This window comes from Vicia villosa, unplaced genomic scaffold (genome assembly GCF_029867415.1).
Source record: "Vicia villosa cultivar HV-30 ecotype Madison, WI unplaced genomic scaffold, Vvil1.0 ctg.001848F_1_1, whole genome shotgun sequence".
Taxonomy (NCBI): Eukaryota; Viridiplantae; Streptophyta; class Magnoliopsida; order Fabales; family Fabaceae; genus Vicia; species Vicia villosa.
In genome coordinates this window covers 79507-95541 of record NW_026705750.1, presented here as the reverse complement: position 1 = coordinate 95541, position 16035 = coordinate 79507, and the positions used below count along the sequence as shown (strand labels likewise).

The following is a 16035-nucleotide window of genomic DNA, read 5'->3' as shown; positions in this document are numbered from 1 at the left end:
AGGATCAGAGCTCAACTTGTCAAGAAGAGGTGGTCAAAAAAACCTAAAAAATCTGTTATTAACTATTTATACAAAACTGAGTTTCGCAGTGGGCGCGACGCGCCCTATTTCAGTGCGACGCGCCCTATATAAATTTACCAAACCGCCCTAGAGCGCGAAGCGCCCTAATCCGGCGCGACGCGCCCTAACTTCTGCCTGACTATGTTCTTCAAACTCAAAGAGGGCGCGACGCGCCCTACAGCGCGCGAAGCGCCCTGCACCAGAACAGCAGAATTATTTCCTCTTTGCTCTCGCAGCCGTGTCTTCGACACTTTATTCCTCCAGGCTCCAAAAACGCAAGAATACCTACAAAAATACAACAAAACTATCAAACGGTATAAAAGTGTATGAAAATACATCTATTCACAAAGTATACGTATTTATGCATAAAACGGGGTATTATTCAAACGGTATTAACAAAAAGCATTGATAAGTGCCACTATTTACATACACAAAATAACTACAATTTGGCACTTAACACAACACTGGTTGAATGCCACCTTCGAGTCACATATAGGTTACACTGTTTCCAGATCCATTCTAGAGGTCATGTATGACCGGAGGGTCGAAGGCATCAAGCTTGCCTTTCAAACTCCTCAAGATGAGTCTAACAGGCCCAACCTCCTCAAATATGTGAGGTTGTTTTCTGAATGTAAAACATTCATTGCTTCCATGGCCCCTTTCTCCAATCGATGCTTTGGGCCGACTTGGTTCAAAGCTATTTTTCTTGGGAATACTCCTACTCTTCAAGCTCAATTAAATGCTATTTGGGCTGCCTTTCTAACCCCAACATTACTTTCTCATCGTATTGAGTCGACTGGTAAGTGCTATGGGTTTGTGGGTTATCAACCAAAATTGGTCTCTCGACAATTTGGTTTGAGCCAGATGCTGCCCAAAAGCTTATATTCCCATGATGGTGATATTTGTTACTCTGGTCGACCGTTCACAGCCCGTCAACACCTCGACTGCTTGAAGTTTCATAATAAACAATCCTTGGAACATCCCACCTTCACTTTCCAAAACTCTTACTTTACAACCAAAGAATTCAATGAGTGGTGGTCTGAATATTACCAACTGTTTGATGGAGATTCTTTCGTCAAGAAGCTGAACACTGCATTCGACGTACTAGAGGATCAACTTACTATAAGTAAGTTTTTTATGTCTACTTTCGTTTTCTTTATTACCAATGGCAGTGTTCTAATCTCAATTTTAGACCTTTAAGGACCTGATCCTACTGCTCAAGTCGAAGTCCCTGCTCCTAAACCAGGTCGAAAGCGTCCTAGTACGTCGAACACCACCACTACCAAGAAAAACAAAACTATTAGAAAGTTATTTATCTTGACCTTTAATCTTTTGTCAATACTGCCTGAACCCTTGTTAATTGTTATTTTCCTTTCTTTAGCTGCTAGTCCCTGCTGACTCAGACGAAACCACTTCACCACCAAATCAAGAAAGTGAAATTTTTTCACGACTCCCGCTTCCGACTCCATCAAAGAAACGGAAAATTGTTAAGAACATTCCAAAAGTAATTGTCAAGCCCCAAACAGCTCCAACAATTTCGTCTTCGTCTCAAATTCCTCCTGAGGTAACTTAACATTCTCTTTCAATATTTTTTTTCTCTTTAACAAATTGTTTTCTAACACTTTCTTCTGAATAGAATGCCCAAACTGTCGACCATATTCAGGAGAAGGTTGTCGAAGTTGCTAAAAAAATTACTGAGGCTGCTCCTGACTCCAACCTTTTTAGCCCTCAGCGGACTGATGCTTTTGGAAGTACCACTGATTCGGCTAACACTCCAGGTCGAAGTCGAACGGAGCCCCAAAACAATCCTATTATTGGGCAAGCTCAACCTGCAAATGTCAAAGCTGCTGATCAAGCCTCTCGTTCAAAGCAAGATATCATTTCTCAATCCAAACAACATCCTACTGTTGATGACACCAACTCGAATAGTTCTCTTAGTCAAGAGGAGATTCTAGACTTGAAGAAGACTAATCCTCTAGAAGCTCTCTTTCGACTTCAGAAGTTGCGACCAAGTTCTCTTGACGTTCCTGTTCAGTCGACCAACCCTGACGCTGAAATTGATGCTTCTCTTGTCGAAGCTATATGCCAGCTAAAGGCTCATCTGAACGAACCTCAGTTTCTTGCTGTCCTTGAGAGTTCTGAACATCTTGGTGGAGAAATTCGCAAGCTTCTAGACTTATTAATCAAAGCTTCTCTTCCAACAGTTGTTGTTCAATTCTTCTTTGATTTTGAGGCATACTTCGACCAGCTCTGGAGGGACCTTATGACAAAGAAGAACATCACTCGACAGGCAAAGAACAAAGAGCGTGAAATGGAGAGGGAATGGGATGCCAGTGCAGCTTCGACCAAAAAGGTTGAAGAATTTCAGGAGAAAACTTTAAATTTTTTTGACAAGAAGGGAGAGATCGACAACAAGATTGCTGACTACAAGGCCCAAGTCGATGCTCTTAACAAGAAGATTCAAGATCTTGAACAAGAGAAAATCACTTTGGCTCAAACTGAGGAAATCCCTTCGCCTGAAACTATTAACCAAGAGATTTTGAAAGGACTTGGTCATGGTGAAAATGCCCTCAAATTGGAAAGCAACATTCGACAACTTAGACAAAATTTGTCTCGACTGGACTCGAAGATTGACTTTGAGTCAGCCAAGCTAGCCTATTTTAGGAACAACTTTCCAACTTTGTAATTTTGTTTTTGATTAGCTGGCTATATTTTGTAATGACTGCCAACGCACTTTATAAGAAACTTTTTGTAATGATTGGCAAAAATTTTAGCCATTTTAATATAATCTTTTGGTTTTATTCTATTATGCGAATTTCTTGAAGTATAGGTTTATATTTCTTCAAATATTTACCATGTATCCTCAAGATTCGACTATCTGAATTTAGTTCTTCAATTTCATATGCATTGTTTGAAAACACTTGCAAAATTTTGAACGGTCCTTCCCAACTTGGGGACCATTTACCCAATAACTTATTCCTTTGATCCATGGGTAAAATAACTTTCCATACATAATCACCTATCATGAATGTTTTTTCTTTGACTTTCTTGTTGTAAGCCTTCACCACTTTTCTCTTTTGTTTTATTAACCTATCCAACGCTATTAATCGTTCTTCGTCTAACTCTACTAATTCGTCTAACATCATACTCCAGTATTCATCAGACGAAAGACTGTTTTGTCGTTGAATTCTAGCTGACTGTAGATGAATTTCTGCAGGCAACACAGCATCATGCCCAAAAGTCAAACGAAATGGGGTAGTATTTATTGCTTCCTTTGGTGACGTTCGACAAGCCCAAAGTATTTGGTCGAGCGTTTGATGCCAGTTTCTTGGCTTTCTCCCTACATGCTTTTTTATCAAGTTTATAATAAATTTATTAGCAGCTTCGACTTGACCATTAGCCTGAGCATAATACGGAGTGGATGTTAGTAATTTAAATCTTGTTTCTGCTGCAAAAGCTTGCATCTTTCGACCAATAAAAACTGATCCCTGATCAGTAGTGATAGTTTCTGGAATTCCATATCTGTAAATAATGTATTTTTGTATAAAAGTAATCACTGCTTCTTGATCAGCATTAACCAGGGGAATTGCTTCTATCCATTTAGTAAAATAATCTATTCCTACTAAAATGAATCTTTGTTGTTTAGAAGATGCAGGTTTGATTTCTCCTATTAAATCCAAAGCCCATCCTCTAAAAGGCCAAGGTTTGACAATGGCATGCAATTCACTGGCTGGAACATGTTGAATGCCTGAAAATTTCTGGCACTCTTGGCACCCTCTTGCATATTCAATACAATCTTTTAACATTGTCGGCCAATATAAACCTTGTCTAAACAACAACCACTTCATCTTATGGCCTGATTGATGAGCTCCACAAACACCACTATGAACTTCTAACACAGCCAAATATGCTTCAGCTTCACTTAAGCATCTCAACAATACACCTTCAGCCGTTTTCTTGTATAAATCATTTCCCAATATCACATAGTTTAGAGCCCTGTATTTAATCTTTCGATCAGTTCCTCTGACTGGATTATTTAGGTACTGGACCAATGGGTTTCTCCAATCAGAAATTGTCATATTGTCGATGGCAAAAATTTCCAAGGCATGCCAATTTTCACTTTCAACTTCGTCTCCTAGCCCCCCAAGTTTTGACGTCGATAATTGACCCAATCTGTCTAACACTTCATGAGTTTCTTTCTCTTTGATATCGACCATATCTTCTAACTTATTTTTAGAAACTCTATAGCCAGAAGCAATCTGTGTCAATTCATTAGCAATGTAATTCTCAGATCTTGGTACATGCAAGATCTCGATATGTTCAAATTTCTCTAACAAGCGTACCACTATTGCATAGTACACTATTAGATTTTCTTTGATGCATTTATACTCTTTCTTGATTTGTCGAATTACCAGCTCAGAATCACCTCGAATTTCAACTCGCTTTGCCCCCAAGTCTATTAGGGCTTTCAAACCAGTTATCAAAGCTTCGTATTCGACTTCGTTATTAGAACATACATCCTTCATTCTATAGTGGAACTTGGTTGGAAGTCCTTCAGGAGAAATAATCAGGACTCCAATGCCTGATCCATTTTTATGACTAGAACCATCAAAAAACAACTTCCAGTTAGATTGATCGACCAGATTTGCTGATAGTTCAACTAACCCATGTTCGACTATAAAATCGGCCATGATTTGTCCTTTCATAGCTTTTAAAGGAACATATGTTAAGGAGAATTCAGTTAGCGCTAAGGCCCATTTACCAATTTGACTATGCAAAATTGGTTTAGACAACATATGTTTAATAACATCAAAATGAGAGGACACATACACATCAACAGGCTTTATATATTGCTTAAGTTTGTTACATGAGAAATACAAGCATAAACATAACTTTTCAATATCATTATACCTAGTTTCAGCATCCACTAAGGTTCGACTTAGATAACATATAGCTCTTTCGACGCCATTATCATCCTCTTGGGCTAACATACTCCCAATTGTCGAACCTGATGCAGCTATGTACAATTTCATACTCTTTTTCCTATTGGGGGGTAACAAAATAGGAGGCTTAGTTAAATAAGCTTTTATTTGGTCGAACGCCTGTTGATGTTCTGGCTCCCATTTGAATTGATCTTGATTCTTGATCTTCACAAGTGGTGAAAAAATCTTCGTTTTGCCACTTAGATTTGAAATAAATCTCCTCAAGAAATTAATTTTCCCCAACAATGACTGGAGTTGTTTCTTTGTTTCTGGCGCCTTTAGCTCCAAGATTGCTTTCGTCTTGTTCTGGTTTATCTCAATACCTTTCTTGTGAACCACGAAGCCCAGGAAATCCCCTGCATGGACACCAAAAGCACATTTTAAAGGATTCATTTTGAGTCCATATTTTCTCATTCGTTCAAAAGACTGTCGAAGATGGTCTAAGTGACCATTTTCAGAGTTAGATTTTATTACAATATCATCAATATAGACCTGCATAAACTTGTCAATAAAATCATGAAACATGGAATTCATAGCTCGTTGATATGTAGCTCCAGCATTTTTTAAACCAAAGGGCATTACTACTCATTCATAAGTTCCTAAAGCACCTGGGCATCGAAACACCGTCTTAGGTACATCTTCGTCAGCTATAAAAATTTGGTTATAACATGAATATCCATCTAATAAACTGAGATATTCAAATCCGGCTGCGGAATCGACTAACATTTCAGCAACAGGCATGGGATATTCATCTTTAGGGGTAGCCTTATTTAAATCTCTGAAATCTATGCATATACGAAGGCTACCATTTTTCTTTATTACAGGCACTATATTAGCTAACCATTCGACATACCTCGCAGTTCGAATAAACTTGCTTTTCAGCAATCTTTCAATTTCTACTTTGATTTTTCCATAACCTCTGGCGCAAATCTTCTTGGAAGTTGCTTGATAGGTTTCTTTCCTGGGTTTAAAGGTAATTGATGTTCAACCACACTTCGACTTAAACCAGGCATTTCATTGTAATCCCATGCAAAACAATCCTTATATTCTTTCAACAGTCGAACCAACTTGGTCTTTAGGTCACTTGTAAGTTTTGTACTTACATAAGTAGGTCTTCTAGTGACTCTGTCACCTAAGTCAACTTCCTCAAGAAGATCTTGAGCTTGCATTCTTTTTACCGATCCTAATGGATCCATTTCGAAGCCTAAAGGTTCGTCATCGTATATCCCATCAAACCTTTCGACCTGGTGATCGATTTCCTGATTGTTTGCATTTTTTACCATCATGTCCTCAATGGCCATATTTTTCTCTAGTTCGGCTTCTAAAGCCGTTTTTTCCTTGTTCTCGGCCAAATAAGCCGTTATTCGAGCCAGGTATTCTGACTCAATGGTCATCATTTTTGACTGTTGTCCTCTCCTCTGGAGGACTTTCGTGATTCAATGGTTCATTAGGATCTTCTTTATTCCAAATGAAACCATAATTTGGGTCCAAGTTCAGATACTTAAACACACTTTCATCAGAAGAATACACCTCTTCTGCTTTGTAGCAAGGAGCTACATTTGCCAGATGCTGGTCGAAATGCTTGCGACCACTCTCAATTTTGTAATAGCTTTGGTCAGCTTCAACATTTTCCACTATACCATCTGGCCTCCAAATGGCCACACGCTGATGCAAAGTAGAGGGAACTGCCCCTATACCATGGATCCATTCTCGACCTAGAAGTAACTTGAAATTGGCTTGAGATGCAATCACCATAAAGATGGTTGACCTGACAGTCGAACCAACAGCTAATTTCACCTGAATTACTCCAAGTATTCCACTTGTCTTACCCTCATAATTAGACAGCACCATATTGTGGGGTCTTAAATCTTTGTCAGATTTTCCCACTTTCTGAAGTGAGGAATAGGGCATTAAGTTTACAGTAGCCCCACCATCGACGAACACTTTGTTTATTGGAACCCCATCCACTTTTGCCCTTATGAATAAAGGCTTCAAATGATACATCATTCCTCGATCTGGCTTCTCAAACACAGCCTTTGTTCTTCCACTACTCCTTTTCCCATTACATAATAACAAACAAGCGTCTCTTACACATTCTCGTCAGGGAGAAAATCATCTTCATTCTCAGACACCTCAGATACTCTGTCGAACTCTGCTGGAAGTACAGATACAATTCCACAGTCAATTAACAACTCATCTGACTCAATGTCAAAGTTGTCGTCGACCTCTTCGTCCGACAGTGGAGAATACTCAGGCTCTTTTTCTGTATTGAGAATCGGAGCATCATCATCAACTAATTCTTTGATGAGTTTCTTTCCTAGGATCATTCCTGCAGCCAATCTCTCATTTGCCACTTTGGCCTGCTCTTCAGTCAATCTCCTCTGAAAAGGTTTCGGCTGGTAGTGAGAAAAACCTGCCTGCATCATCTTTGAGCTTTCCTGGCCATTCTTATGGCTTCTTTGGTAACGCCTCCACTGCGTTCGAGTCATAGGATTTTTTCCTTTGTAGTTTGGAGATATATAGTATTTCCTCTTAGATCCACTATCATTCCAAGAGCCTTCAGCATTTGCTCCAGTACCTTGGATTTGCCATTCTGGACGTTTACCTCCTCTGAAGTTAATGGGTTTCACCCACTTGTCCTCAGGGACATCCGTCTTGGGTCGAAAAGTCTTTGGCTTTTCAAACATCTTCCTGTATTCTCCAGCCCTTCGACCACTGTTTTCTCCTGTATACATGAACTGACGATTCTTGCCTCGACGAGGGTCGAACCTCACTTTGTTTGCAGCATCAACATTGAAAACAGCATCACACCTTGGACATAATCCAACTTGAGAGTTGTTGTTGTGACACCTCTCAAGGAATTTCAAAAGGCTCTCTTTTGGTTCAGGATAGACCATGTTCAAGACTTTGCCATCAGTAGCACCGTCTTGCTTTCCGCCGAAACCATCAGTAGTTTCGACCATCATCACATCAGCAAGCCCAGTATAGTGAGCCTCTTCGACTTACAAGGGATCAGTATCAACTTGCATTGATGACTTTGGCTTCTCTCCAAACTGTAACCTTCCTTCTTTCAAAGCTTTCTGCACCAAATCCCTGAAAAGGACACATTGAGAAGTCTTATGACCCAAGAAATTATGAAATTTACAAAATCCTCTTTTTTTCTTTTGTTCAAGAGGAGGATTCTTAAGTCCTGGGGGTACTATGATTTGCCCATCAGTTACTAACAAATCGAATATCTCATCACATTTTGTTATATCAAATGAATACGTTTTACTAGAAAATTTATCATTTTTACTTTCGATCGGATTTTTATCTTTTGAGGGCTTGAGTAATTTACAAATATATGGTGGTCCCGGCTTCAATTCAGCCACATTGACCTCTCCCTCTTCGTATTCACTATCACTATCAGAGTCGAACTCTTTTGTAGTAACATAAGCTATCTTTTCTTTCTTATGATATTTACTAACTCTGGCTTTTTCAGCTTTTAGCCTTTCGACCTGGCGTACTCTGTCTGCTAGTTGTGCCATATCCCTTAAATGTTGGGTATCTAATTTCTTCCTTATGGAATAATCTAACCCACCTGCAGCCATTTCGACTAACTCATGTTCAGGAATTTGTGTGAAACATCTAGCTTTCAATAACCTGAAACGGTTGAGGTAGTCATCAACCGTTTCCGTACCCTTTCGCCTAACTCCAGCTAATTCTTTCAAACTAATCTTCGACTGTCCCATATAAAATTGTTCATGGAACAATCGTTCTAACTGACTCCATGAAAATACAGATTGTGGAGGTAAGGTCGTGAACCAAGTAAAGGCATTTTTTGTTAAAGAACTTGGGAAATATTTCACTTTTAAATTCTCATTGTTTGCTAATTCTCCAGCCTCTGTCTGGAACCTAGCAATATGTTCGACTGTCGATTCGCCAGTCTCACCAGCAAATTTGGTAAATTTTGGGATTTTCCAACCCCTAGGCAATTCTGTTTGCCTTACATACTCTGACAATGGGGAAACAAAATTAGGCCTATGCAAACCTACATTTATTCCATTCTGAACTAAGATTTGTTCGACTACATTAGAGATATTATTGTGTCCAACATTGACATCTTGCTGGATATTTCTAAGAACCTGGTCAGCATCTTGATGTCTTTGTACTACTCTAGGGATTTCTTGTTCAATTTGGTCCACATTTCTAGTATTCTCAACTATTCTTACATTCGACCCTTGTGGAGTCAAAAGGTTTGGTTGTGGGGGCGCTCCAAAGAAATCTGCTATTCTGGCCATTTGTCTAGCTAATATTTCATAACTTTGGTTCGTATTGTTTATCATGGGAGTAAAAACTGTTCCCATTTGTTGAGTAAGGGCATTTACCATTTCATGGTTGCTTTCGTCTATTTGTTGTCGGATTGACAACATTGACGTAGTACTCAGAGATGGCAATGTCTGGTTAATATAACCTATGCCCGTGGGTCGACCCCCTGGATTTGATGTGCTTGTTGCCATCATGCTGTCGGAATACAATGAAGGATTAGTGTGTAAACCTTGCATCATAGACGTAGGCATTCCAAACTGAGGGTTAAAACCTGGTGGAGGTATCATTCCATGAAACGGCGGTCGTAATGGGTTAAACGGTGACCGTACATTCATTGGTGATGATACCAATGTTGCTGCCGTCGATCCACCAATATTTGTTGTTCTAACTGGGGATGAATTTGCGGCATTTTGTGATGTTGTTCCGGTTAGAACAACTCCTTGATTTCCAAAAAGGTCAGAATCATTTGTATTAACTTCAGACATGTTAGTTAATTTTTGACCACTTCTTAGTATCATACATAACTATTGCACTAACAAATATAAAACAAACAGCAATTGACGGGTCCCACCGGGTGTGCCAATTTGTTTACCCAGAAATATGGTAAACAAGCGCTAGTTTCCTTTTTAAAGGTTACTTTTGCGGAATCAACTAGAATATTCCAGGACTAATTGCTTTAATTTGTTTATTACGTGTATCTAGTCTGTATTAAATGCAGCAATAACTTTAAAGTAAAAGTAAACGCTGAAATTAAAGGCTTTTAAAATAACTAAAAGCAATAGAAAGCAGTAAATGTGCACTGAAAATGAAATATAACATAAAATGATTGCATAAATTAGACTGGTACGCATACGTACATTCTAAAGTTGCACTCGTCACTCATTTTGCACAGAGATTTGAGTTTACTTGTGTTTTGTAGAAAATGCGGACCCTAAACTGCTCCTATTGAACTTGCTTAAATAGGAAAAATAAAATAACTACTACTAACGGTCGACTGATTATCAGCCAACACGTGTCTTCGACATGCAATATCTTCAACTACGAGCCCTCCACGTGTCCTGTGAGAACTGCCAGAAAACTGCTTAAAACTGCCTCCTTTGACTTCTGATGCCCTCCGACTTCATGGCTATAAATAAAACGTCTAAGTTTTTTTGTCTGTTCTAGTCGAACCTGTATGGTATATTGACTAATTCTAGTCGAACCTTGGCAATGATGGTTTATTGGTAGTCGAACGTCAGTCTTAACTAAACAAAACTATTTAATCAGACTTTTTGCCTTAGATTCTTTAATAATCTCACCTGTTTTAGAGATTACTTACCATTATTTAGCAAGTCGAAATCCTAGGGTAACACACGGTCTGCTTTTTCAACCCACTGTATATACTTTTGTACTTCACTTTTCTAGGTGACAATCTTCATTTCTAGAGCAAAACACACCCAAAAACTCAGAGAACTCAAAATTAAGTCTTTGGAGGGTCAATCTTCGACTTTTCAACGTTGGTGCTTGTGAATCATTTCTCATTACTTATGAATCAAGCTACCATGATGTGTAGCTAAACTCTCTTGTGTCAAGATCAAAGGTAGTTAATCACCATAGTATGTATTTCTTTTGATCCTTTGTATTTGAACAAGTTAATGATCAATATAGATGATTCTCTTTGCTTTTATGTAATATTTTGATAACACGATTTTATATCGTATATTTAGCCTAAAATCCATAGATATTTATAGCATTTTCCGTTTATTATGTTAATTTATTATGATATTACGCGTGTATTTGCTTTATTTCAGGTTTTACACTTCAATTTCGACTATTTGCGAAAAGGAAAGAAAATTGAGCTTAAATGACCAATATTTATGCCTAAAAGATGAAAAGGGAGTGCTGAAGTGAAAGAAGGGTGCAATTAGGACCCAAAAGGCCCAAAAGAGATATTCAGCCCACCATGAATCAAAAGGCGCGTGGCCCAGACCTGCAAGCAAGTGGAGACGCACGTCTCCACGTTCTCTTCAGCCACGTCACCAAGAGGAGACGCCCGTCTCCAACTGCCCAAGATTTTCTCCACTTGAGACGCACGTCTCAAGTCTTCCTGAAGAAACGGAGACCCACGTCTCCACGCCCAGTCTGCAGAAAGTTCCTCAATTCACGGATTCCAACTGCAAGCCTCCTCCTATAAATAGGACCTGCTATCCCACTTCCAAAGAGTCCGATTTCCTGCCAACGAAGTGCTGCCGAAATTGTACCGCGAACTGTTTTTCCTTATTCTGTTTTCATTTAACCGTATATTTTCTCACAACGATTTCTACACTGGAAATTGTTGTGAACTTTTCATAGATCTAGCCTTACGTTAGATTTATCGCTTTATTTCCTTGTTTTTATTTTCTGCCATTTAAATTCCGAAGAACGATCCAGCCAACCTGTGGTGGAAGTTCGAGTACTTCAAGATTCAATTCAATCCAGATTTATTTTAATTCAGGTTTTTTATTTACCGCCTTATTTATATTATTTATCTGCATGATATATTATATGCCATTTAATATGCCTATTATTATGAACCGAACCAATATATGTGTGTTTAATCGTATTGATATGTCTGGCTAAAATACTAAAGGTGTCGGTATGTAAAGTAAGTTAACCGTAGGGATCCGAAATAAATTGGCTTAATTTATGTTTTATTAATTATCACTTATTTTTGGTTTATATGTCTAGTTTAATTAGTAAGTCTTAAAACCAATAGAGCGAAAGTTTGAGGGATTAGGACGGTCAAAGGTTAAAATCAATAGAGCGAAAGTTTGAGATCTTTAACTGGATAGTAGACATAGGACATTAGTTTTAAGGATGGCGAAAGCGTATTAAAACTAATTGGAACTTATTTATTTTCAAAAAGTGTTTTTACACCCGAGAGGGATGGCGAAAGCGTACGTTAGGGATATTAGCATGTTCCGAGTCAACAGAGCGAAAGTTTGAGATTAGGAGATTTAAATAGATAACAACCTCGTAAAATAGGCATTTTATTAATTACATTGTTTCCAAAAAGCTCTTCTAAAATCTAATGGGATGGCGAAAGCGTACATTAGGATTAGGATAGTAGTCTGAATCAACAGAGCGAAAGTTTGAGACGAGGATTTTTAATCAATTGGAATTAGTAAAGATTTTTAATTTGATTAAGCAAAAGCCAATGAACCTTCGGATTACCTTTAGTTAAACGAAATACATACTGATACCTGTCTTTTATTATTATTCTTTATTTTCTCACAATCACTTTCCCTTAGGAACAATCGAAATTTTAGTACTCCTAGCTTTACATAGTAACCTTAGATAACGGTAGATCGATTCATAGTCCCTGTGGATTCGATATCTTTTAAAACTACACGACACGACTGTGCACTTGCAGTTATCAGATTTATAGACACGTAAAGTCGCGATCAAGTTTTTGGCGCCGTTGCCGGGGACTATTTAAGTCGATATCGTAACTCACTGTTACACCGTAGAGACTAGGATAATTCTTCCCTTTCTTTTTGAACGATTGTATGCCAAATACTCGTTCACAAGGAGGAGACTTAATACAACGAATTAACGAGATCGAACGTTTCATTAACGTTAAACGTCGAGCTCGCAACCTTCCCGAAGTAGCAGAAATTCCGATTAATCAGGAATTGAATTTTACTGATCAAATCAATCAAATCACCCCGAAGTTAGAGATGGCTGCTATTCGTCCTCTTAGAGACTATGCCGCTCCTTCGCGCGCTGAACCGCATTCAAGTATCGCACCACCTGCGATTGAAGCGAACAATTTCGAACTGAAACCTTCACTGGTCCAAGTTGTTCAACAGAATCAATTCTCTGGAAGCCCTGTAGACGACCCCAATCTCCATTTATCCGTGTTCGTGCAATACGCCGACACTATCAAAGCCAACAACGTTAGTTCCGAAGCTATTCGATTACGCCTTTTCCCTTTCTCCTTGAGAGATAGAGCGAGAGCGTGGCTTCAATCCCTGCCTTCAAATTCCATAACTACGTGGGACGAATTGAAGAGAGTATTCTTAGCAAGATACTTTCCGCCTAGCAAGACTGCTATGCTTAGAGGTCAAATCAACGGATTTACCCAGAAAGATAACGAATCGCTCTTCGAAGCTTGGGAACGTTACAAGGACATGCTTAGAATATGCCCTCATCATGGACTCGAACCATGGCTGATCATCCATACCTTTTATGGTGGTCTCTTATATAACACTAAAATGACTATAGATGCCGCTGCTGGCGGAGCATTAATGGACAAACCCCATGATGAAGCATACAAACTCATAGAGAACATGGCACAAAACCATTACCAATGGGGAGGAGAACGCGCCGCTCTAGAGAAAGCCCAAACCAAAGGAGGAATGTACGAAATTAGTGGTATAGACCGCGTTAACGCTAAAGTAGACGCTTTAACTCAAAAGATCGAGAATTTGACCATCACTCCTTCAGCCACCGCTGCCGCTGTAGCACCTAACTGCGAGATTTGTGGATTGACTGGGCATGTAGTTGCTGAATGCCAACTCTTGACTGGAGTCCCACCTGATCAAGTAAATTACGCTCAAGGAAACCCTTATTCTAACACGTACAACCCTGGATGGAAAAACCACCCGAACTTTTCTTATAAGAACAACAATGCGTTGTACGCGCCTGGACAAGCACCTGCTGTACCACCTGGCTACCAAAAAGCGCCTGTAGCTGCTCAAAACACCCCTAGGAAGTCAAACCTAGAAATCATGATGGAGAACTTTATAGCTTCCCAACAACAAACCAATAAAGACTTCCTGAATCAAAACATCCACAATAGCGAGCAACTAAAACAACTATCGAACAAAGTAGATGCTTTAGCTACGCATAACAAAATGTTAGAAACTCAAATCTCACAAGTAGCTCAACAACAAGCACCTACTGCTGCCCCTGCTGGCACGTTTCCTGCTCAACCACAACCTAATCCTAAAGGACATGCGAACGCGATAACACTACGAAGTGGAACTAATTACGATGGACCCATAGATCCTAGAACCCAAAACGTACCCATGTCACAACAAGAGCCAAAGGAAACCCAAAAGAAAACAACCGACGAACAAACTGCTAAGACTAAAGAGAACAATAACGAAGTGGAACCCGAAAAAGAGAAACCTTATGTTCCACCACCACCTTATAAGCCACCAATTCCTTACCCTCAAAGATTAGCCAAATCAAAAACCGAAGCGCAATTTAAAAGATTTGTAGAACTTCTGAAGCAATTAAACATAACCATACCATTCACAGAAGCCATAACTGAGATGCCTTCGTACGCTAAGTTCTTAAAAGAAATCTTATCAAACAAAAAGAAGCTCGAGGATAACGAAACTATAACGCTTACCGCTGAATGTAGCGCTATCATCCAAAACAACATGCCTCCAAAACTGAAAGACCCTGGTAGTTTTTCTATACCCTGCGTAATTGGAAAAACCATCATAGAGAAAGCCTTGTGCGATTTAGGAGCTAGTGTTAGTTTGATGCCTCTTTCAACCTGTAAGAAACTCAATCTAGGTGAGCTTAAAGCAACAAGAATGTCTCTTCAACTAGCAGACCGTTCAGTTAAATATCCTGTAGGAATGTTAGAGAATATCCCTGTTCGTGTAGGTCAATTCTATATCCCGACTGACTTCATCATTATGGATATCCAAGAAGATTCTAACATCCCGATCATTTTAGGAAGACCATTTTTAGCGACCGCTGGTGCAATTATAGATGTAAAACGAGGAAAACTTACTTTCGAAGTAGGAGAAGAGAAAATAGAATTTATCCTTTCCCAGTTCCTAAAAGCACCTTCTATAATTGACACATGCTGTTCTGCTGACATAATCGACGAGTGTGTCAAGGAAATAAAATCCGAACCAAATAAGGAAACCGAAACCCTAAGAATTCCTATGCCGCCAATTTTTGAAGATGACAACTGGCGTGAGGAATATCAAGATAACCACCTGAGTGAATGCTTAGCTTTAACCCCTGATCCTATACCTGGACCTAAGAAACCTGCTATAGAGCTGAAGACACTTCCTACCGATCTTAGATACGAATTTCTAGACGAAGAACTAAACCGACCAGTTATAGTGAACGCCAACTTAGGACGAACCGAGACTGAAAAATTACTTAATGTCCTAAGAAAATACCCTACCGCTTTAGGATACAACATATCAGATCTGAAAGGTATAAGCCCTTCTCTGTGTATGCACCGCATTATGCTCGAAGACGATAGTAAAACCTCTAGGGAACATCAAAGGCGAATAAATCCTATTATGAGCGATGTGGTTAAAAAGGAAATCCAAAAACTGCTAGAAGCTGGAATAATATATCCTATATCCGATAGTAAATGGGTTAGCCCCGTTCACGTCGTACCAAAGAAAGGAGGAGTCACTGTAATCACTAACGCAAAAGGAGAATCTGTAGCACAACGTACCCAAACTGGATGGAGGATGTGCATTGACTATAGGAAGCTAAATAAAGCTACCCGAAAAGACCATTTCCCTTTACCTTTCATAGATCAAATGCTCGAACGCTTAGCTAAACACTCACATTTTTGTTATCTGGATGGATACTCCGGATTTTTCCAAATTCCTATCCACCCTGACGACCAAGAGAAGACCACATTCACCTGTCCTTATGGTACATTCGCTTATAGACG

General features: G+C 39.2%; 1 non-coding gene across 1 annotated transcript; it reads right to left on the bottom strand.

Annotated features, from left to right (window-relative positions):
- Positions 1-13423: 13423 nt before the first annotated feature.
- On the bottom strand, positions 13424-13530 carry LOC131636895 (small nucleolar RNA R71). Its single transcript, XR_009294203.1, has one exon. It is a non-coding gene; the product is annotated as a small nucleolar RNA R71 (small nucleolar RNA).
- Positions 13531-16035: the final 2505 nt, after the last annotated feature.